This window comes from Ambystoma mexicanum, chromosome 5p, assembly GCF_040938575.1.
Source record: "Ambystoma mexicanum isolate Mex_15411 chromosome 5p, UKY_AmexF1_1, whole genome shotgun sequence".
Taxonomy (NCBI): Eukaryota; Metazoa; Chordata; class Amphibia; order Caudata; family Ambystomatidae; genus Ambystoma; species Ambystoma mexicanum.
The window spans coordinates 53,373,699-53,397,415 of NC_090930.1; the positions used below are offsets into that span (position 1 = coordinate 53,373,699).

The 23,717-nt window shown below is 47.9% G+C and overlaps 1 protein-coding gene across 1 annotated transcript in view; it reads right to left on the reverse strand.

Moving 5' to 3' along the window:
• LOC138480718 (zinc finger protein 845-like) overlaps positions 1 to 23,717 on the reverse strand; it is a 143,820-nt gene that overhangs the window by 12,367 nt on the left and 107,736 nt on the right. The window lies entirely within an intron of this gene.

Genomic DNA, 23,717 nt, shown 5'->3' on the forward strand with positions numbered 1-23,717 from the left:
GGAGGACTTAAAGTATTTGTTACTTAAGTAACGAAAGGGGGGAAATGTAGGGGAGGAATGGTCCAAAAGACCACCCTTGCCTACACCTCCACCCCAGGTGAGGGCCATGGCTCAGCGGGCGTCCCCTCCTTACCACCAGGGCCCAGGTGGTGGATGGCTCACCTGCTGAAGACATTGCCCGCACGTATTAAATTTAGCTAGGCCTCAGAAACCATTTTGTCTACTAAAGATGGTGTGAGCTCAGCGCACTGTAGCGCGGCCCCCACCTTCGGAAAGTTTCAGTTCTCCCTGTCTCCGCAGCACTATGGCAGATCCGCTGCGAGCCCCTTCCCACGAACAAGACGGACATGATCTAGCGTAATACACTAACATTGTAACAGTTCACCTTCCGCAGTGTATCACTGCTCCCAGAATGACCCGGTCAGCAAGGCATGGGCGATGGGAAGATCTGTAGAATGGTCATCTGATGAAAGCAGAAAGGTACCCAAATGTGAATGTCGAAAACCACTTTTTCCTTTCCATACAACCACTTTTACTAAAGAAACCTGCAAAATTGTGTAATTATCGTACATGATACCAGCCGTGAAGGACCCACACCCCTGCAGGGGTGTGCAAATGATAAAAGCATTCCGGGGGATTATTCTTTATATGTATCATTGAAAGCCGTACACCCCGCGGTCCCGCGCCATAACTGAACTAATGCTGCTAGGGTACACAAGAAAACGAATGTAACCATACAGAGGGCACATGTGAAGAGTGTGCGAGAATGCACTCGTCACGCGTGTATGTCTAAGCCCCTTATGTACCACCACCGTCACGTACAGTGGCGGGTTACTTTCTATGTACTCCACCAACCCTGCTACTACCTCATTTACTGCAAATGTATATGCATATAAGTAAATACTGTAGTTGTTAAAACATAGTGTACGAATAAGGTGCCCAGACTGAATATAATCGAGACACATTCAGCAAAGTTGAAATGCATGTTTTAAAGTGATTTGAATAAGTATTATAGAGCGTTCAAATGTTTGTGATGTTTTTACCTAAAGGCGGCAACACACGAGGGAGATACCTTTGTGAATATGTGCAAGGCCATTCCCCCTCCCACCCTGCCAAGACTGCCAAACATGAGAGCAGAGGCCCGTGCCGCACTGCTCCACCTCCCCCAACTAGACTGGAGCCGCTTCAAAGATGTGTAGCCCCCTCTGCAGCACCCAAGGCCACGGGCCGCCACCTGCATTATTTACAGCACAGCAGTAAACCCCTGCCTGAACCCACGCTTCCAAAGGCGCCCCCTCGTAAACCCCACAACCCACCAAATCATCTTAGACTTATGGCCCTGTGCAATCAGGACACCCAACACTGTGGCAACACACAGCGGCACATTTATAACCACATCTAACAAGACAGGGAGGCATGTACCGTCCGTCCCATGCCCTGAAGCTTAGCCCCTCAACCTATGGCCCCGGTCAACAGGACACTGGTAACCTTGCCCTGACGAATGACCATCAGACCCCTCACAAGGTGCATTCCTCCTGTGTTGCATTAACCTGTAGAATAACCTATTGGAAGATTTACCAAAGAAGATAATATTGCAATGACTGAATGACTGCGGTGTGCATGGCCTAGGGCAAATAAGTCAGGAAAAGACATTCATCTCTGACACTGGCCGCGATGGCACAACAACACCGCCCGGATGAACTCTGCCAACCTGCCAGGCCCAGCCCAACCCACGAGGCTGACCAGTGACGTTCTCCAGCCACGGCCAACCACATCGCAGCAGCACCTATAGTTAGCCGTCGCCACCCAATCCCATTGAACTTGTGCCCCCTATAGTGTGTAGGTTCTTATGACGTTTTTTGTAAATATATACGCCTGTCTTTGCGATTGTCAGACAGAGCGCTCTCGGAGTTTGCAGAGTTCTTTGCATGCCCTATTCTGGTTGATAAACTCCCATTTAAGCTCACCCGCACTCTGTCTTGGCTTTATTCCCAACTTGGGAGAGTCCGTCATTGTCTCTCATTGCGGGGAGGATCGTGCTGGCTGGGGACGCTCGCCTTCATCCAGTATCCGTAGCTATTGGATTTGTTAAAAGTCCATCTGTTGTGAGTTTTATACTAATCGAGGTATTGGAATAAAACTGTTGTATAAGATATAAAATTTACGGTGTACAAGAGATAGTTAAAAGTTTTGACCATAGAGCTTCTCTTGGGACTGAATCAAAGGCTTGTTTGAAATCAATCAGCACTAGGAATACAGGTTGTTTCTTTGTGATAGTTTTTTTCTTTATAATTGCTATGATCAATAAGTTCAATATAGTGCCAATCCCTGGTAGAAAAACTGATTGATGTTTATCAATGATTTTGTTGTCTGTTGCCCACCTAAAGAAACACATAATATTAGTTTCACCATTACTTTGCCCGGGGAATCTAGTAGAGCTATCGGCCTAGAGTTATTTGGATCCTGTCTATCATCTTTTTTATATATTGGTATAACTATGGCTTGTTGCCATGACGGCAGTATTTTTTTGATCTAATTATTTGTTTGAATAGCAGATCTAGACGGTCGGCCCAGAGTTCTGGCTGTTTTTTGATGATAGCATTTGTAAGTATATCTGGTCCAGGTGCTCTCGAATTGCTAAGCTTCTTTATTATTACTAAAATGTCTGCATTGTCAAATACTGGGAGTTCAAAGTCAAGAGCTGAAGTGAAGATGATCTTTGGCTGATTGGTTGTGGAGTTTAGTAGATTTGAAAAGTGTTCAGTCACGTTTTTTCACTGATAGAATTAAGATCTGACGTTTTGTGTGCATTACTCTGACTCCCATTGATCAGTTGCCATACCTCTCCCATTGATTTAGACATTGTGGCATTTAACATTTTTTCCGCATCAGCTTGGATTTGCAGCTCCATAATAGTCCTCGTTGAGTTCCTATATTTCGATCTTGTTATTTTCCTTTCTTCTTCCTGGGTTATTGGACATAGATCACGCATCTTTTTCCGATAAGTTTTTTTAAGTTCAGCAATCGATCAATTCAATCTATGTTTGTGGCTTGTTTTAGTAATAAAGCCTGTTACTGAGGTTTGTGTAATTAGTCGAATATGGTCAGAGTAGTATATTCCATTAGCTGTATATTCCATTTGTGGTTCTTTAATAATACTATTTTTCAGAGTTCTTATTGTTGATGGAAACCATCTGAGCCGATTTTACTTATTGTTAGATTGGATCATATGAGGATAATGCTGTTGATCATTTATTTCGTGTGGAAGCCATTTAGTCATAAGTTGATTGTGATCACTAACAGCAGTTGGCATCACCTTGAAAATGGATATAAATTTGTTGGCTTTTTCTGAGATGAAAACATAATCTAAGGTTGATGATGTACCTCTAGCCCATGTAGCAGCAGGAGGAGAGTCTTCAGTTGTTGACCCATTGTGCATCGACATGTGCCTCGATTTCATCAATGCTTGCCATAATATGGCTCGATATTTAGCTGTTTTTGAGGTATCCACGAGGCAATTCATCACCGGCTATTATCATTGTTTGTATAGAAGGTTCTAAGGCTATACGATCAAGGATATAATCTATTTTAGAGATAAATGCATGCTCATTTGGTGCAAGAGGATTCCAATATATATTAATGATATATATCTGTTACAGGAAAAAGTGGGTGGCTACAATTGGAAGTTGAAATTTTAACTGCTTGGATACCCGGATCTGGATATAACCAGGAAGTAAGGCTGAGTTGCAAATCTGTCCTTACAGCTATTCGAAAGCCAACTGTCAGCCTGTCTTTATTTGGTTTTGCTGCTAGAATGGTTGTTATTTGGTGATCAACCCATGTAGGAGTAATCGTCATCCATGTTTCCTGAAAGACAGCTATATCAGATTTGTGAATCTCGTCCGATAGATTGCTTAGGAGATGATTGACTCCTCTTGTGTTCCAACAGATCACAGAACAAGAATGAATGGAGTGAGCGGTTTCATGCTATGTTGATTCTGCATCGAGTAAGTATCGAGCCGGGGAAGCCCATGCCCATTTAGATTTAGTTTGAGGAGGCTTGGGGATTTTGATTCGCTTGTTGCGGGCCATTATTGCACTTTCAACAGTGCTGAATATTTGTGTTGTTCTGGTCGTTGGCAGACCCCAGTCTCGTCTGCACGGTCGCATCCTGCGCAGGAAGGAGGTTTTGGTACAACAGTTTCAAGTTTTAATCCCATTTTTAGCAGGGAGTATCTTTAATGCCAAATTAGGTTCTTTATCATTTTCGAGAGGATTAAAATCTCAACTGTATCTTGGTTGGCTGGTATAGTATATCTTATGCAATCTATGTCCCCCGAATGAATGAGATGTAAGGAGGGAACTGAGTGTAGTATAGTTAAGATTGACATTCGATTGGGGTAGAGGTCTTCATATACCCTCTCAACCATCGTAGCCGTTATGATTTCATCTTCTAATCTAGAAGAAGGATGAGATAGAAAGCTCAAATTGTCTATTTGTGCGTTCAAGTTTGTAGGTAAATGCGTGTCTACCTGGGTAGCTGGAGATTTTCCATTGTAAGTCTTTTCATTCGTGGATGGCTTTATGCCATGTGGTATATTGGTGGGATTGATTTGTGGATCAGGTTCAGTTCTGGAGCCAATAATTTCTGTTCTCGAAGTTGCTGATATAGCACTTGCTCTTTTCTGCTCTAGTGTTTTAAAAATATCTCCATCTACATTTAGATTTACAAAGACTGTTTGTTTAAGTTTGGTGGAATTTGGTTGATTGTTGTGTAGGCTTTGGTGTACCACTTCCGTGATGGGCAGGGAGTGCGTTGAGTATACTGACATAGTCATTAAGCCATCATCCACATCTTCAGCACATTCAGTGGCTACATTTATATTTTGGACATTTAAAGGTACATTGCAATGGTCTGGCTTACCTTTAGATGACTCCGGCATGATTGAAGGAGGGATGGGTGGAATCGAGATCTCCTCTTTGCTTTCAGATGCTCTAGGGGGCATTGGCAAAGAATCTTCAGCACATGGTGGAGCCAAATCTTTCTCTTTTCCAAGGTTTGCTACAAACACTTTTGCCTTGGTCTTGCTGTTAGGTTTGTTAGGCATGGACATATTCTTTTGTTTATTTCTTATTCTTTTTTTTGAGAACCTGACTGCTCAATTGGATTAGAGGTTCTTTTTTCGGTTTCTTTTTTTGTTTTTTTTAATTTAAGTTTCCACCCGGACATAAGGCGTCATAGAGGGGAATTTCGGCTTAAGATTCTTCAACTATAATTTTTTCAGGGGCGGACAGAGTCTGAGATGGTGGGTTCAGTAAAGGGTTCCGCGAGAGTGAGATTTAGCTCGATCATCTCATCCGTCCTTACAACCGGCGTCGCCTTTTGTTTGCCATGACTGGGCTGACTGCAAGAAGATTCTAGTAGAAGAGGAAGATTCCAGATCAACCAATTGAGTTTGCTCGTGAGGGTAAGTAGAGTATTCGTTTGTGCAGCTAATTTATGGTCAAATTTTTCATAGAGTTTGGCAACTGTAAAAATGCTTGTGTTTATTGCTACAAGGGCTGCATCTAAATTTGTCGAGTTCACTGAAGGAAAACCAAAAGAGGGTCGGGTGTGGGTTTATTAAATGAGCCTACTAAGGAAGATTCCATAGCCAGGTCATGATTGTTACTTCGTTCAACTGAAAATAGGGTGGGTGAACCAGATAATCTCGATATGGAGTCATCCATATTATTGATCTCAGCGGGAGCTTGATCATACAGACTATTTATTTGTGATAGATCAGGGATGGTCTTCTCTTGATCAGCTATGGGAAGCCTGGTGGATGTAAGACCCTGTTGCGCTACTTGGGAATACAGAGGTGGTATAAGAGGTTAATCAATTTGGCGTATCATTATTGAAGTTTTCGGTCAGCTATTTTTATGGCCGAGTGAGGAGGTGGGGAAAGGTGCCTTTGGCGTCATTAGCGACTGTAGCTGCGTTTCATTTTTTCATGGTGGCGTCAGATAGTACCTGGGGCACTGCTTTTGATGGAATCCCATTGCTAGGGAGCTGGGCCATTGTCACGGTTTCTTCATTCACGTGCATGTTAAGTGGACGTACTGGGTGCGCTGATAATTTTGTATCAAAAAGAACCGCAGGGCCACTGAGCTGATGAATGACGGGTGAATCAAGCTTTGGACGGACAGCCAAGTAACGCTCAGAGGTAGGAAGCCCGGTCCCATATGGACAGACATTGGAGGCCACAGAGGTAAGGGCATTCCCGTTGTGAGTCTGTAATTAGCCATAGCTGAAATTTTCGGCTAACAAAAAAAAACACATCGGAATCCAACTCAGGAAGCAACTAAGACCCGCTCAGGGATACGCATAAATTTGTACCGATATAGTAGAGACAGATCTTGAGATCTGCAGTGCTGCAGTCTAGAGTCTGGTACTCTACGGTACTCTCTGTAGTGCGCGCGCAGCGAGTTGTTTTTGTAGGAAGTTGGCATGGAGTGGGCGTGGCGTAAGGGAAACTAAGAAAACATGAGAATACAACATGTATTAAGTGCAGTTATATTGTCAGAAGTCCATTATAAGTCCATTACAAGTTGTTTCCATTCAGTCTTCCACAGCTGCCAACCAGGGATAAAGTTCTCCAAGAAAATAGAATCCAAAGTAGATATCTGGCGAGGGCGACAGATAGAGTCAAGCAGCTGCAGTCTGGTACTCTATGCAGTGATTTTATGGCAACAGCACAGGCACATATTACATGCAATGTCTCTTAACCTTGTTGCTGTGGGCGAGTTATGTTAGGTTAAGTGAAAAGGCTTTGATATTGCATCAATCACTAACCTATTGGTCTTAGAGAGCTTGGCTTGTCTGGAGATTGGTTTCTTGTGCCCAAGCCTTGGCCATCCAGGCCTTAGTCCACAGAGAAAAAGGTCTTATGAACTGAACAGAACCCAGAATCTTTCAGGACGATACAGAGTTCAGAAAAGATTGGTGTTTTATAGTGTACAGGTAAGAGAGGGAGTTTCTAATCCCAATACTAAAAACAGCAAATGAAAAAAGTCTGAGTTATTGCAGTAAGTCTTAAAGTCAGAGGTTCATGATAGATCCATGTACCAGAACTATAAATGGCAACTAGAGAAACACGATGCCACGGCAAAAGAGTTCCATCTCAACTACAAAATAATAAAACTGACAAGATTTACAGAACTAGAAGCATGAAAAACAAATCCATATGTAACAGATACACAATATCAGGATGAGACATCAGTTGATGCCCACTAGGAAGGGGACCAGAACTCATTCAGGCCTCACACTCACCCTCTACTTGTGCAGCCACACAGACCCACGTTCTCTCGCTCCACTTCCAGAACTAGAGGACTTCAGGGAAAGGGAGGAGGTTTGTGGCAAGGCCAGTATGCTAGCACAGGGTAAACAGATTGCTCTTTTGAGCAATGATTAACTTGTTGAAGACAGGAACATGCCAATTGTTCAATCAAAGGCACCAGCGGTAGAAGGGGTTTGGGAAGTGGTTCTAGGGCCGTCCCTGCCTCTCTCTCTTGCCTGCCCATGCACCTCCCCTCTAACCTAGATGTCTGTAACCCTGATTAGTGCTATCGATTGTTGGCCACTGTGCTGCTGCTGCTTTTATAATAAAACCCCTTGCACTGCCTCAGACTTGGGAGTGGTGTCTTTGCCATCTATGACATGTGTTGTCTCCGATGTGGGATTAATGCAGACCTCAATATAGAGGTCATCCATGATATGATATGATAGTTTATTTATATAGCACCTATACACAATGTGTTTCAAAGCGCTTCAAGGCAAGGGAGGGAACAAGGGAAAATACAATGACATTCTTACAGGCCATGAACAGTAAGGATGTGAAATTAACTATCGTACTCAGCCTGACGACATTGCAAGAGCTAAGACATAGATAAGGAAGGGAGGAGGTGAGGGGGAAGGAAATGGAAACAGACAGGTGACTACCGAACCAGGCCTAACGACATTTCAGGTAGAGCTGGAGAAAAACAAAAGGTGAGGGAGAGGGGTGCAGAAAAGGAGGGGAGGAACAAAACAAGCACCTATCATATTAGGCCTGACCACATTTCAAATAGTGCTGGAGGGGGAGGGTGAAAGAAAAAAACAAGTAAGGGGAGGGGGGAGGAGACAGACGAGGTTGCTATCATACTAGGTCCAGGGACAATTCTGATAGAGTAAGTGCATAGAAGAAAGTAAGGGGAGGAAGAGAGGAGATAGGAAAAGGGAGAGGAGGAGAGAACAGAGTAAGCCGTCAAAAAGAGTGGAGAAGCAAGATGGGAGAGCGAATACAATTGCAGAAGTCAGTAGAAGTCAGTAGTAACACATAGGGCCTCATCACGACCCAGGCGGTAAGTTACCGCCTGGGCCGTGACTTTACCACCATAGCGTAAACTACGTTTACGCCATGGTGGTTGGCGGACTTACCGCCCCATTCGGACCTTGGCGGGGCGGTAAGTCCCCAATCCCCATTTACCCTTCCCCATTTTTGCCCCATAGGGCATAATGGGAGTGGGGAAGGCGTTAATTACGCCACCGTAAATTATGGTGGCGTAATTAACTCCATGGTCCCTTAGCGCCATGGATTTTAACACCTGCTAAAAGCAGGTGTTAAATTCGCCATGGCGCTAAGGGACCTCGTACTCAGGCGGTAAGGGTCGGCGCTGTTTACGGCGCCGTAAACCCCTTACCGCCTGGGTCGTAATGAGGCCCATAATGTTGCAAGCCTGGATACAAGATGAAGATGGGAACAGCATGATTCAGGGCCACCATAAGAAAGGGTGATGCACCGTGAATCAAGTCAAATCCAGCATTGCCCCGAAGACGGTGATGCTGAAACCAGAATGTATCAGGACAGACTCTTGCAGAAGTAGGCTGAAGGGGTGTGGAGGGGAGCTAGGTAGAAGAATCAAGCAAAACAGACAACACCTGTGTGCGACAAGGGGGAGGGCACAAGGGAACATCACAGGGTGACCAGAGGGGTGGGGATGGCCTGTGGGGACAGAGGGAGTAAACACATGTTGGTGCATGCTTACCTGCTGTTTGAGTAGGGGTTTGGGGCCTGGATCCTCCTGGTCCGACCTTTGCTTCGGACGCCTGGGCGATTGACACCCTTGATCTAAGATTTAAGAGTAGGAAGGAAGGAGCAGGGCTAAGAAGGTGGGTGGTGCTTAGGCCATAGCCTCGATGACATGGGAACCTGAAAGCAGAAGACAGCCATCAGGGGTTAAAACAACCAGAGAACTACAGGGATGGTCTTCTATATTCTGACTGAGCAAGCCTACATACCAATGGTGACAGTCCCCATGGGAAAGCGCTAATGAGGGAAGGCACACACATACTTACTGGGTCTCAGCAAACGAAAAAGTGATGGTTGATACAGATCTCTGAGTGGACCTTCCAAGCATCTGTATTGGGTAGTTTCTCCCTGCACACCATTACCATACAAGTCTACTATACAAACTATTCACTGTGATAGGTCACCCGAAGCACACCAGTAATAACCAGCACCTCATGGTAAAACAACATCCCGGACCCATTCAGCTCCAGAAAGCCTATGAGAGTAGACATCTCTGGAAACTAATGGCCACCACCAGGGGGAATTCAGTCCCAGTCCAGGGCCTGGGCCAGAGCATTAGAATTTGAAGGTTTTCCAGAAGGCTCAATGGCAGATATAACAACCCGGGAGGAAGGTGAGGAGGAACTGATGTACCCACTGGACGTCGCAGCTGAGACCCCAGGAGAACCTGGTAGGAGGGGTATAATTTGGTAGCTTTTGAAGCTGAAAGAGTCGGTGCTCGTACCAGACAATAGGAAGAACCAGAGACCACACTTGTAAAATTCCAGAGCCAAGGGACAGAGAGATGAGGGGATCAGGCCGAAGCAGGAAGGTCACCCTGGATGAGAACAACAGAGGAAACACCAACGAGAGACCGACATCTCGCAACCAGATCAACTCTTCAAAACTAAAAGGGAAACTTTGTCACTAGAGAAAAATCATTGCAGGAGAAAATCGGAGGCAGAGACCAGGCCACTTTCCCTGCAGCTTGTGATTTGCTCTGAGAAGGAGTAAGGTCCCTCGGAGGAGAACATTAAATAACTGCTGGCCATTCTATTACAGCAACATCCAGAAGAACAAATTACTTACCCCGAGTAATGTTCTTTCTACTGTATGTTCCTCCCACGGATTCCTCATCTTTGATATATTCGATATCCTGCTTGCAGCTTCAGAAACATTTTTCAGCAGCAGAGGGTGCTGTGCGTCATTGACTCGTGGTCCCTCCGTGGCTTCCATCCTGCTCTCGACGGTGACGTGGGCGCTGGTATAAGTAGCGCACACTGCGCCTGTTGCTTCAGTTCATGTTGTTCCCCTCTTAATACGCTGTCGTCTTGAACATTACAGAACCCAGACGTTGAAAGAGAGGAAGATGAAAGATATGGAAATTCTCCCAAAGATAGAGGGGCAGGCTGCAAGGGCGATGAGGAATCTGTGGCCCGAACATCCAGTAGAAAGAGCATTACTTTCCCCTGGTAATTTGTTCTTCAAATGGCCCGGTACAGAAACGAGGTAATGTCTTGTAAAGCGTGTGCAGTGAAGACAAGGTTGCAGCACTGAAAATGTCCTGCACCGGCACCCCTCCCCTTGGAAGAGCCGAAGAAGTAGCCACACCTCTTGTGGAATGCGCTCTTAGACCATCAGGGACCTCTTTACCAGCCAAGGTGTAACATTCTGTAATACACAAAATGATCCACCGAGACAGACTCTGTTTAGTAACAGCCTGTCCCGACCTGTGACCAGCATATCCCACAAAGAGCTGACCTCCTGTCTAACTTTAGCAAGCCGGCTAATGTAAAAGCCCAACGCTCTGTTGGGGTCCAAGCGCTGAAGCCTCTCTTCATCCTTGGAAGGAACGAGGAGGCAGAAAAAAGGATGGCAAGACAATCTTCTGTGACAGGTGAAACATGACACCACCTTAGGCAGAAAAGAAGGGCAAACCCCCAAAGCAACCTTCTCCTTATAAAAAGGTAGAAAACAGTGGTTTGCAACTCAAAGACTGAAGCTCGCTCACCCTGAGAGCAAATGTGAACACTGTCAGAAAGTGTCACGCCGCCTGTCCTGGGGTCTCCTTGCCCGCTACGGCGTTCCCCGTCCTGGAGGTTGTATCCCCGCTTTCGGCTTCGGGGTCCGGGGCTGTCCTGGGTCTCGGGCGCTTCCGGGTCTCCTGTGCGCACTGATTCGCGCATGCGCGGGCGTTCTCTCTCCGCGCATGCGCAGTGCGTAGGATGCTCGATGCGGGGAGATCTGCGGCTCAAGCCTCGTTATGGGTTATCCAATGCCAGGGAGACGGCACACCTTCCGTTGCAAGCCTCTCAGGTGCTGGTGGGCCTACTTAAGGAGCCTTGATCCTTTCCACACCGCGTCTCAACGCGGTTTGTACGGATCGTGTTTTCGCTACCCTTGTGTTGCCTTCTGGTTTCCTGTTACCTTCCTCCTATCCTTGTTCTGCCTGGGGCTCCCCTGTCTCCTGTCATATTCCTCCCGCTCCCTCCATTCCTGCTGCCTTCCTGGTTCTGCATTCCCACTGGCCCTCCTTGTTCTGGTCCCTGTCATTCCTTCCTGCCTGCCCGGCTCAGTCCTTCCCGATTCCATCTGGCCCTGAGTTCCCTCTGCTTTGTCTGTTCCTATGCTCATCCCGTTCCATCAGCCTGCTCCACTTGCTGCCTAGTCATCGCTCCTGGAGGTTCTGTGTTCCTTCTGGTCTCCAGCTCTTCATCAGTTACAGTCGGGATCTACCTGCCTCCTGTGGACCTTGAACCTTCTACTCGGGGGCTCCCCCTGCCAGTGCTTGCACTGTCCTGACGCCACGCTAATCAGGGGTGAGCCAACTCGTGGCGTTGGGAGCTGGTTCATCTCCAATCCGGTTCCATTTGGGCTGGTGTTGGGCTGGTTCCCCGCGCCATCATTCACGTCTCCTCGGATCATCTGACAGCCTGGCCTCATCATCAAGGAACCCAGCCGGACGAACAGGTACGCAGCGTTCTCGAGACGCTATTTATGACAGATTGAGACACCTTTCTTCTGACATTCCGGACTCTGCGATGGAAGAGGATCCGGGTCTTCGTAATGAGCTTCAAGCGTTTCGTGCCGAAATGGCGGCACTCCGTCAGGAGAACGTAACCCTACGCCAAATGTTTACACAGAATGCTGGTGCCGTTCCACAGCCTGAAGGTCCTATGGCTCACACTGCTCCCATCAAGTTCGATGGAGATCCCCGCCGTGTGGGTGAATTCTGTAATCATTGCCGCATACACTTTCTCTTCCGTTCATCTCACTTTACCAATGACAAGGCCAAGATCGGATACATATTGGGCAACTTGTCTGGAAATGCGCTTGCCTGGGCAACTCCTTTGGTCGTTACCAATAACCCGATCCTGAGTGATTTTTTAGCCTTTGAGAAGGCGTTTCTGGATGTGTTTCAATCCCCCAATCTGGCTTCTGCAGCACAGAACCAATTGATGGACTTACAACAAGGCAATGCTGACATCATTTCCTACATCAGCCGTTTCCGTCAATTAGCAACTGACTCCTTATGGCCAGAGGTAACGCAAAAGACCTTGGCCCTCATTACGACCTTGGCGGAGAACCATGGTGCAATTAGCACCATGGTCCATGGCGCTAAGTTGCCAACTCCGCCATGGTGGTTGGCGGACTTACCGCCCCATTCCGACCTTGGCGGGGCGGTAAGTCCCCAATCCCCATTTACCCTTCCCCATTCCCATTTTTGCCCCATAGGGCATAATGGGAGTGGGGAAGGCGTTAATTACGCCACCGTAAATTACGGTGGCGTAATTAACAACAAGTCCCTTAGCGCCATGGTTTTTACCGCCTGCAAAAAGCAGGCGTAAAAATCACCATGGCGCTACGGGAACTCGTACTCAGGCGGTAAGGGGCGCCATGGTTTACGCCGGCATAAACCCCTTACCGCCTGGGTCGTAATGAGGGCCCTTGTTTCGCAGGGGATTAAGAGAAGAATACAAGGATGAGTTGTTACACATTTCCGAACCTGACGATCTACAGAAACTTATTGATCAAGTATTGAGGATAGACCAGAGATTGGCCGAGAGAAAAGGAGAGAGACGACGGTTTGAGAAGGCCAATTCCAGACCACTGACTCTACCTACCGGGATGTCAGCACCTTCGGATTCTACCCAGGAACCGATGCAACTGGGAGCTGTAAGGGGTCCTTTATCGGAAGAGGAGAAGAAGCGCAGGAGAAGCCAGCGACTGTGTTTGTACTGCGGAGGTGCTGGTCATTTTCTGGGTACCTGTCCCCTGCGTCCTATCAAGAAAGGGGGAAACTAGAAGACCTGTCGTTTAAGGGAAAGGCTACGACAGGTCCTTTCTTGCTTTCAGACCTTTCCAGCCCTGGGTTTCATCTGCCCCCTATGCAGCCTGCCGTCTTGATGAGTCTAGAGATCACCTTGAAGTGGCTTGATAAAACGGTTGATGTCCATGGTCTGTTAGATTGCGGGGCCTCCGGAAACTATATAGATGAGGCATTCGCCAACAATATCGGTATGCCATTACTTACTAAAAGAACTGCTATACCAGTGGAGGTCATCGATGGTACACCTTTGGCTTCCGGTCCCATCCGGTTGCATACAGTCGCCATGCTATTACAGATCAAGGGACATGAAGAAAGGATAGCCCTCGACGTCATCAAGTCACCTTCATATCCAGTGGTTTTGGGACTGCCTTGGCTTTTGCGACATAATCCTACTATCAATTGGGAGTCCCGCACGTTGAGGTTTGTTTCTACCTTTTGCCTCTGTGAATGTTGCTGCCACAACACATCCTTGAAGTCTACCACCTCGATCCCTCTAGTCCCAGAAGGGGGCTCTTCTGCCTTATGTTCCCTGTCCCAGATACCGGATGTTTATGCCGACCTTTGTACAGTGTTTTCTGAGCCCGGAGAAATACCTCTTCCTCCTCACAGGACTTTTGACTGTTCCATAGACCTGATTCCTGGTGCTGTGATTCCTCATGGGAAGTTATACTCTCTAACTCAGTCTGAAAAACAGGTACTCCGGGATTATCTGGATGATTGTTCCAAGAAGGGTTACATCGTGCCTTCCAAATCCTCCGCCGGTTTTCCGCTATTCTTTGTCAAGAAGAAGGAGGGGACCCTGCGGCCCTGTATCGATTACCGTCAATTGAATGACATAACACTCAAGGACAGGTACCCATTACCTTTGATTCGGAACATCATGGAGTCCTTACGTTCTGCCAATATCTTCACTAAATTGGACCTCCGGGGAGCCTACCATCTGGTTAGAATCAGAGAGGGCGACGAGTGGAAGACGGCTTTTAAGACACCCTTTGGGCACTACGAATACAGGGTAATGCCCTTCGGGTTGTGTAATGCCCCAGCCGTCTTCCAACGGTTTATGGACAACGTCTTTGGCGATTTGGTGGGCATCTCGGTCTGGGTTTACCTGGACGACATTCTGATCTTTTCGGATAATCTGCAGGAACATGTCTCACATGTCCGTGAAGTACTTCTGCGATTGTCACGTAATCACCTGTACGCCAAAGCCGAGAAGTGTTCGTTTCACCGGAATAACATGGAGTTCCTGGGATTCGTAATCAGTAATGCAGGTATACACATGGATTCGGGCAAAGTGAAGGCTATTCAGAATTGGAAACAACCGCATGATTTGAAATCCCTTCAGCGGTTTTTAGGATTCGCCAACTTTTATCGGCGTTTTATTCCGCAGTTTTCACAGGTCACGGCCCCATTGACACGTCTGACCAGTGTTAAGATACCTTTCCTTTGGGACCAAGAGGCATCAACCGCTTTTGAGTGCTTAAAGACAGCCTTAAGTACAGCTCCTGTTTTGCGTCACCCTAACGACGAGATGCCATATATCATTGAAGCAGATGCCTCCAACTTTGCTGTTGGAGCGGTCCTCTTACAAAAGCATCCTACGTCCGGCGACGAACACCCTGTGGCCTATTACTCACGGAAACTCACCTCCAGTGAGCTGAACTACGCAGTCATTGAAAAGGAACTTTTGGCCATCAAGACGGCGTTCGAAGAGTGGAGGCATCACTTACTTGGTGGTCGTTTCCCGGTGGAAGTTCATACTGACCATCGCAACTTGCAGTTCCTACGATCATTGCAGTGTCGCACCGCTCGGCAAGCCCGATGGGCCTTCTTCTTCTCTCACTATGATTTCAATATCACATACATTCCTAGCTCCCGGAACCAGAAGGCTGATGCCTTGTCTCGATCCCTGGAAAAGGAAGAAGCGGGAGTCGGTTTGAACACGCCTATGATAACTCCCAAACACTTTCTATCGACCTTAGCTCCGCATCTCCAGAAGATCAGTCAAGAAACCTTGGGAGATCCGGAACGTGACTATCTGCTGAAGAAACCCCAGATCAGCGAACGCGACGTTTTTTTGTTCTTTCTGAACCGGTTATACATACCATCGACTGCCCTTCGCTTGGACATCCTACATGGATTTCACGATTCTCAAGTAGCTGGTCATCGTGGTATCAAGGCTACCCAGGAGTTGATCTCCAGACAATTCTGGTGGCCTGGATGGGCCAAAGAAGTAAGATCGTACGTGGAAAGTTGTCCAACCTGTGCTCAGACGAAGACGTCCAGAAGAAAGCCTTTGGGGCTACTTAAGCCTACCGAAACACCACCCTACCCTTGGCATACTATCGCCACTGACTTCATTGTAGAGCTTCCGCCCTCTGAGGGTCACACTTGTGTCATGGTGGTTGTGGATTGTTTTACCAAATACGCACACTTCATTCCTTTCAGGAAGATCCCAACTTCCTCCCAGATGGCTTTGGCATTTCTACACAACATTTATCGGTTACATGGACTTCCAGAGAAGATCATCTCTGATCGTGGTTCACAATATCTATCTTCCTTCTGGCATCAATTATGTAAACATCTGGGTATCCATAGAGCCTTGAGCTCAGGCTATCACCCGCACACCAATGGTCAGACCGAAAGGACGAATCAAACCCTGGAGCAATACTTACGTTGCTATGCCAATGCCACTCAGTCAAACTGGCTAAGGTACCTGGATCTGGCGGAAGTTTCCTATAATAACGCGGCTCATGCTGCCACCGGCATCAGTCCTTTTTTTTGTTCAGCCGGACAACATCCCAAACTGGTTCCCTTCACACCTATAGTGCCCAGCACTGTTCCGTCTGCAGATCAATTGGTCTCCAATATACAGAGACAACATGACCGGGCCCGGAACTTCCTTACGGAGACACGAGAGCGCATGAAGGAGCAGGCTGATAAGGGCCGAACCCCAGAGCCCGATTTCCAGGTGGGCGATCTGGTTTGGTTGTCTTCCAAGAACCTGCCTGTCCGCAATTTACCCACTAAGTTGGCACCCCGGTTCTATGGGCCTTTCAAGATTGCCAAACGTTTGTCTTCAGTGGCTTTTCGATTAGTGCTGCCCCTCACTTGGAAAATACACCCCGTATTTCATGTCTCCCTTTTGAAGCCCTATGTGAAGGATGTCTTTAGGCGCTCTGGCCCACGACCCTCCTCTGTTCTGGTACAGGGGGTTCCTGAGTTTGAGGTTCAGGTGGTCTGTGATTCCCGGATTCGTCGGGGTGTTCTCCAATACTTAATTGCATGGAAGGGTTATCCTACTTGTGATCGCACTTGGGAGCCGCACTGTAATGTGCACGCTCCCCGGCTTGTCCGTGAATTCTTTCTTCGTTTTCCCTGGAAACCTGGGGCCCCGGGTCTTTCTGGGAGGGGGCATAGTGTCACGCCGCCTGTCCTGGGGTCTCCTTGCCCGCTACGGCGTTCCCCGTCCTGGAGGTTGTATCCCCGCTTTCGGCTTCGGGGTCCGGGGCTGTCCTGGGTCTCGGGCGCTTCCGGGTCTCCTGTGCGCACTGATTCGCGCATGCGCGGGCGTCCACTCTCCGCGCATGCGCAGTGCGTAGGATGCTCGATGCGGGGAGATCTGCGGCTCAAGCCTCGTTATGGGTTATCCAATGCCAGGGAGACGGCACAGCTTGCGTTGCAAGCCTCTCAGGTGCTGGTGGGCCTACTTAAGGAGCCTTGATCCTTTCCACACCGCGTCTCAACGCGGTTTGTACGGATCGTGTTTTCGCTACCCTTGTGTTGCCTTCTGGTTTCCTGTTACCTTCCTCCTATCCTTGTTCTGCCTGGGGCTCCCCTGTCTCCTGTCATATTCCTCCCGCTCCCTCCATTCCTGCTGCCTTCCTGGTTCTGCATTCCCACTGGCCCTCCTTGTTCTGGTCCCTGTCATTCCTTCCTGCCTGCCCGGCTCAGTCCTTCCCGATTCCATCTGGCCCTGAGTTCCCTCTGCTTTGTCTGTTCCTATGCTCATCCCGTTCCATCAGCCTGCTCCACTTGCTGCCTAGTCATCGCTCCTGGAGGTTCTGTGTTCCTTCTGGTCTCCAGCTCTTCATCAGTTACAGTCGGGATGTACCTGCCTCCTGTGGACCTTGAACCTTCTACTCGGGGGCTCCCCCTGCCAGTGCTTGCACTGTCCTGACGCCACGCTAATCAGGGGTGAGCCAACTCGTGGCGTTGGGAGCTGGTTCATCTCCAATCCGGTTCCATTCGGGCTGGTGTTGGGCTGGTTCCCCGCGCCATCATTCACGTCTCCTCGGATCATCTGACAGCCTGGCCTCATCATCAAGGAACCCAGCCGGACGAACAGGTACGCAGCGTTCTCGAGACGCTATTTATGACAGAAAGACAGTCTCCATAGTCAACATCCTAAGCGGACACAAATGAAGAGGCTCATAAGGATCCACCATTAAGAATGTCATCACTAATTTAAGGTCCCAAAGCAGAACTTTAAAAGGAACCGGTGGGAAGATGTTTGTCAGTCCCTTCTGGAACTGGAAAACAATGGGAAATTTTAAATAAGAACCCTGTTCAGGCAAGTGCTTGAAAATGTATAGGGTCAGTAGGTTTCCTTTTGCAGTGGAAATCTGTAGCCCTTGATGGGTGTTACGCTCACCTGGCTCCCACAGGGGCGTCGGTCGGACCCGGACTGCTGCGGCCTCCACCCACGTGATGCGTAGTGCAGGGATGACTGACTGGATCTGCTCTCCTAATCTTGTCTGCTTGACCCGTAGAAATATTCTCCTACAAGTGGAGAGATGGAGAGATGGATTTAGCCACTTGTGGATTCAAGTGATAGCACCCCCACTGTCCTCCCCACTAATCACCTCTGAAGCGCCCTCTCAGCAATCTCACCTTATATTCTTGAAGGATTAGCCCTCCATCCTGCGAAGCACGCAGGGGTGCGTTGATGACCAGTTACTTCACTGGCCTGAAGATATTGGAAGAGTTGTAGACGAATCCTGACTCCAACAGCTCCTGGCAAAGAGCCGTAAGTATTTAGTTCGTAAGAGTTCAAAATGTCTGGAATTCACTCCTGTCCAATTCCTCTTTTATCTTGCAGCTTTGACCCAATAAGAAGATTGACAGCTGAAAGCGCTCCGGTAAAAGTCTGTGTTACCCAACACTGTCCGGTAAATAATGCCAAGGGTTAAACTTGCTGCTTTCTCCTTATCTTACAGGTGCGGCATAAGAAGATGTGGCGTGCTGATGAATTATACCTCCGGCGGTAAAATCAGGTAAGCATATGGCGGCTAAAGAGATTGTCTCTGTTTGTTCTCTCTGCTCACCTTGTTGTTTCTTATCCCCCTTAGGTGCCGGGATTCGGTGATGTAAAGATGGAGACAGCGCCGGATCGAAATACTCTTGTTCTAACCTTTGCTTCTTTCCTTCTTTCAAGGTGCTCCAGGTTCGAGGCGGGCGTGGCAGAAGGTTGGATGCTGCTGCTGGCACGGTGAATGTTACGCTGCTGGATGCAGAATAACGCGAAGCGTGTGCTGCTCTTCGGGCGTGGTTTAAATAGCCTCCAAAGTAGTCCCAGGTAGGTATTCCTTCCCGACCACACCCGAGTAACGAAAATAGTCCCTATGGTAAAGTAGTCCCTTCCAGGCCTCACTTGGGTTTGGATCTTCTTGCAGCATGGTCTGCATCAGGTAAGTGTGCACCTATGAGCCTGGCGCCTATGGCGCCAGGACTGATGTCCCATATGAGCCTGGCGCCATAGGCGCCAGGACTGAACCCAGACAGCCCCTACAGGGGTTGCTGGGTTTTCTCAAGGCGACATGATGCCTGCTCCCGGGGCTGATGGACGTGGTCTGGGTGCCCGGGGGTATGCATCATGACAATGGGCCAGATGTAACAAGAAAGATAACACTGATGGAGTCACAAGTCAAAGGGTCTATATCCTTAGCTCTGCACCAGCTGCAAAATGTGTTCCACCGGCAGCGCTAAAGAGCCTTTGTTGCTGGCCTTCCAGGTACCGCATCCTCCCGGCCCAATCCGGAGCAATGAGGATCATGGGCTTTCCGAACTTCCTCAAGCTCCTGATGACATGAGGAATGACGGGAACTGGTGGGAGTGAATACAGGAGTGGAAATTCCCAGTCCACTATGATCATGTCCCCCAGAGCTCCTCTCTGAGGAAATTCCCTGGAGCCGAACAGGTCACATTTATTGTTGATATTGGACATGAACAGATCCACTTGAGGGGTCCCCTAAAGGGTGAAGATCTCTTGAAGGACATCCTGCGCCAACTTCCACTTGTGGGAGACTGTGCTCTGCCTGCTCAGACCGTCCACTGCTGTGTTCTCGTCTCTGGCTAGGTGAACGGCCAACATAGAGATTACTTCTTGTAGTGCCTAAAACCAGAGCTGCATTAGCTCTCTGTACAGTCGTAGTGACCCTACACCTCCTCTCTTGTGGGGTAATGCAAGGCCGCTGTGTTGTCTGCTTTACAGAAGGCAAAAAGGCTATCAGAGCCAGTCTGATTGCCCTCAGCTCCAAAAGGTTTATATGTAGTCTGGACTCCGAATGAGACCAATGACCACTGATTGTTTGGTCGTTCATGTGGGCTCCCCGTCTTTTGAGGGAGGCGTCCCTGAATACTGCCACCTTGCCAAAAAAGTTCCCCCTTCATCACATTCTCCCTGCAGGCCCACCAAAGAAGATCCTGCACGGCCTTTCTCGGAATCTGAAGGAGGTCCGTTATCCTGCCAGAGAACTGTGACCATTGGGACCTGAAGGCCCACTGAATTGATCTCATCCTCAGACGGGGACAGGCCTCTGGCGCCAGAAAATGCAGGATGCCATGAGACCGAGCAACCTTAGAAAGTTGAAGGCCGGCAGATGTTGCGCTTTTTGAAACTTCATCACCATCTTCAGAATATGCTGAGCCCTTATGTCAGGGGGCAAAGCGTTGCCCGAGGAGGAATCCAGGACCGCTCCGATAAATTGGAGTTTCTGGGAAGGTGTCATGTGGGAATTCTTGAAAATGAGGGAGAAGCCCAGTCCGTGAAGGGAGTGGCAGGTGCTGCTGAGATGTCCCAGAACTGTTTCTGGAGTACAGGCCCTGATCAGCCAATTGTACAGGTAAGCGTAGATGTGTATCACTCCCCTGCTTATATTTGCTGCCACCACCACCATCAGTCTGGTGAAGACGCTCGGGGCAGAGGTGGGCCTGAAAGGCAGAACTCGAAATGTATAGGTACTTCCTGAGTTTTGGATGTATAGGCACATGGAAATAAGCATCCTGAAGATCGAGTGACATTATTCAATCCTGGAGCTGAAGGTCCTGGAGGATCTGTGAAAGAGTGACCATCTTGAACTTGTCCTTCCTGAGGAAATAGTTTAAGCCTCTCAGGTCCAAGATGGGTCGCAGTCCTCCAACCTTTTTGTGAATTAGGAAGTAAGAGGAGTACCATCCTTGGTACCTCTCTGCTACAGGTACTGACTCTATTGTACATTTCTCCAACAGGGTCATAATGTCCTGTAAGTGGAGCAGATCTGGATCCTTCAAGGAATGACTGCACGGTGGAAAACTCAGAGGCCTTTTTAGGAATGGGAGACAGTAACCATGGGCTACAGTTTGCAGTGCCCAAGCATCTGAAGTAATGCTTCACCATTCTTCGAAATGCTGTGTCCGTTTGCCTCTTACCACAGTCCTGTGGACTAAGGCCTCAAAGAGATTTTGGTGTAGTGGCTGCTGCGGATGGCAAAGAGGCAGAGTTTGCGTGGGTAGCTTTACCACCCCCTCGTCCCCCATCCCATCCAAGTGAACTACGAGACGGTCTCCTGAATCTAGCAACATCGTCACTGATTCTCTGGAGGGAAGCTTCTCTTACGAGGCCAGGGAAAGGCAGAAGCTACCTGGCTTAGCCTGGGGGTGGCTATCTGCGGGAGGACCATGTAGGGGAGGACAAACTCCAGAGAGGCAGGAAACACTAAATCAAAATAAACCTTCAGATGTTATTCTTAATGACAACCATGTGCCTTTACAACATGCCTGCATGGCTTATTGTGACCCAGATAAAGAATTCCCAAGTTTTCTTGACCAACAACCTTTTTAACCCCCCAACCCCCTTTTTAATACTGAGACGAGGAAGAGAGATGGAATAATGAGGATGACCTGAAGCGGTAAGCAAACGCCACGTTCTAGTAGTTGGAAAGTTTTAACTAATGCCCGGAAGTTTAAAACACACACAGCTGAACAGAATAGGAGTGTGAGTCAGAAACTGCAGTGGACCGCAGCTTGTGTTGACGCGGGTTGGAACAACAGAGGCGAGCATACTGTGGATGGCAGCACAGAGGCTGATGAGAACGGCGTGCAGAGAGACTGGGCCTACAGAAGCTCACTGCTTTATTGCTATAGGCAGCTGTAGCCCCCAGAAGCAAAGGAAGATCAAGCGGGAGCCAAACGGCTAACGGGACGCACCCCCAGCCAGCAAACCGAAGGAGAAGAAGATGGAAGGACGCGAGGAACACCAGGGCTGCCGGTAAACCCAGAGAGAGCGCGAGTGTGTTACCTGCGTGCTTGAGAGGGAGTGTTGCGTATCATTAACAGCACATGGAAGCCCAACTAAAGTAATTGGAGGAACTGATACAAATACAGTTTTAAGAAAGGGTCGGTGAACCAAATCTTGGAAAGAGGGATTGATACAAATACAAACAGTGTGAAGAAAGGGTCAGTGACCCAATGCTTGGAAAAGGACATTAACACGAATACGATCAGCATTAAGAAAGGGTTGATGATGCAATACTGGAAAAGCATTATTTCTTGGATGAGAGAAAGAGTGAGTGGAGAACAGGAAAACACTGGCAGGATAGTGAACCAGGTAAATAGTGAGTCTGGGGCGCACACACCCATAAAAGGATATAAAGCCCTGGCAGGAAAGTAAACCAGGCACTGTGCGAGCCTAGGACCCGCATCCAAGAAACAGAACGGTGATGTCCTGGCAGTAGAATAAACTAGGAGTGAGAAGAGAAGTAAACCTGAAACCGTGGAACAATAAGAACGAATACAAAAGGTAAGACCCATACCCCTTTTAAGGATAAGTGATAAAGATGCAATACCCTGGCAGGAGAGTACACCAGGGGTAAAAAGAGGAACAGTCAAAAGAAAAAGGGAAGATCCATACTCCTTTAAGGTCAATTGAGATACACAGTGGGATAAACTAAATATTTAAAAGAACTGGGTATTTAAAGGAGACAAGTCTTCCTCCTTGAACTGTGATGAAATGACATCCAAACTCGCAGAAGAAATATAGGGGAAGGGAAGACCCCTTTCCTGATGGAAATGTGTTCCTTTGTTTTCGACACCTTAGAACTTTATGTTCTGAATTCTGAGGGAAAGCTACAAGAACCTACCTTACAGAAATCCCCTTTTTACACTTTATATAGAGTTTAGTGTGTAAGAGTCAGTTTGGGGTTTTGGACACAGGACAGAGGACACTCTGACAGGTGTTACTTAGTTTTGTTGAGGCAGGGGAACCCCTCTTAAGTTTAGGGATAGACAGGACTCTCCCAACTAACTCCCCTTACTATTTTGTGATGAATAAAAGTTTATAATCAACACTTAACATGCGACCGTGTCTAAGTATTACTCTTGATCCCTTACATCTCTTTGCGAGAATTGTCCCCTCATCCTTGCAATCGATGAATACAATCGAAAGGAATTACCTCTCCAATTCTGAGATGTTGAACGAGTTTGCTGTGGTTGCCAAATAACAGCTCCCAGCTACTTTGAAGCTGCCTTGGAAGCCTGCAGCTTCTCCAGACTTTCGTCTGCCTTTGAGTCAAACACCTATGAGCCATATAAAGGCATATCCAACAGCTTCGCCTGAACGTCCGGGGCAAAACCTGACTTGCACAGCCACGTAAACCTTCTGGTTACAGTGTGTTGCTGCCATAGCATGACTCATGCAATCCGATGAGTCTAGACCTGTCTGCAGAAACTGCACATAGCATCTTTGCCATCCTGCCCAATACTGACAAAGTGTCAGAAATCAGCGGGACACTTGACCACGTAGTGTAGCCGATGATTTGTTCCCAACAATACCACTAACTGGCTGTACAATTACACAGGCAGCGAATGGTATTCCTTGAAAGATGGAAACCCACGAACACACCAGGATGAACGTCCACAATGGCAGAGTCAACAGAAACAAGACACCTAGAATCAAGAGGCTTGGTTTTAGTCTAGCACAGATAACTATGAAAAGGTTCAACGCTTGTTTACTGGGTAGTGGACTAACCTTATTGAGTGAG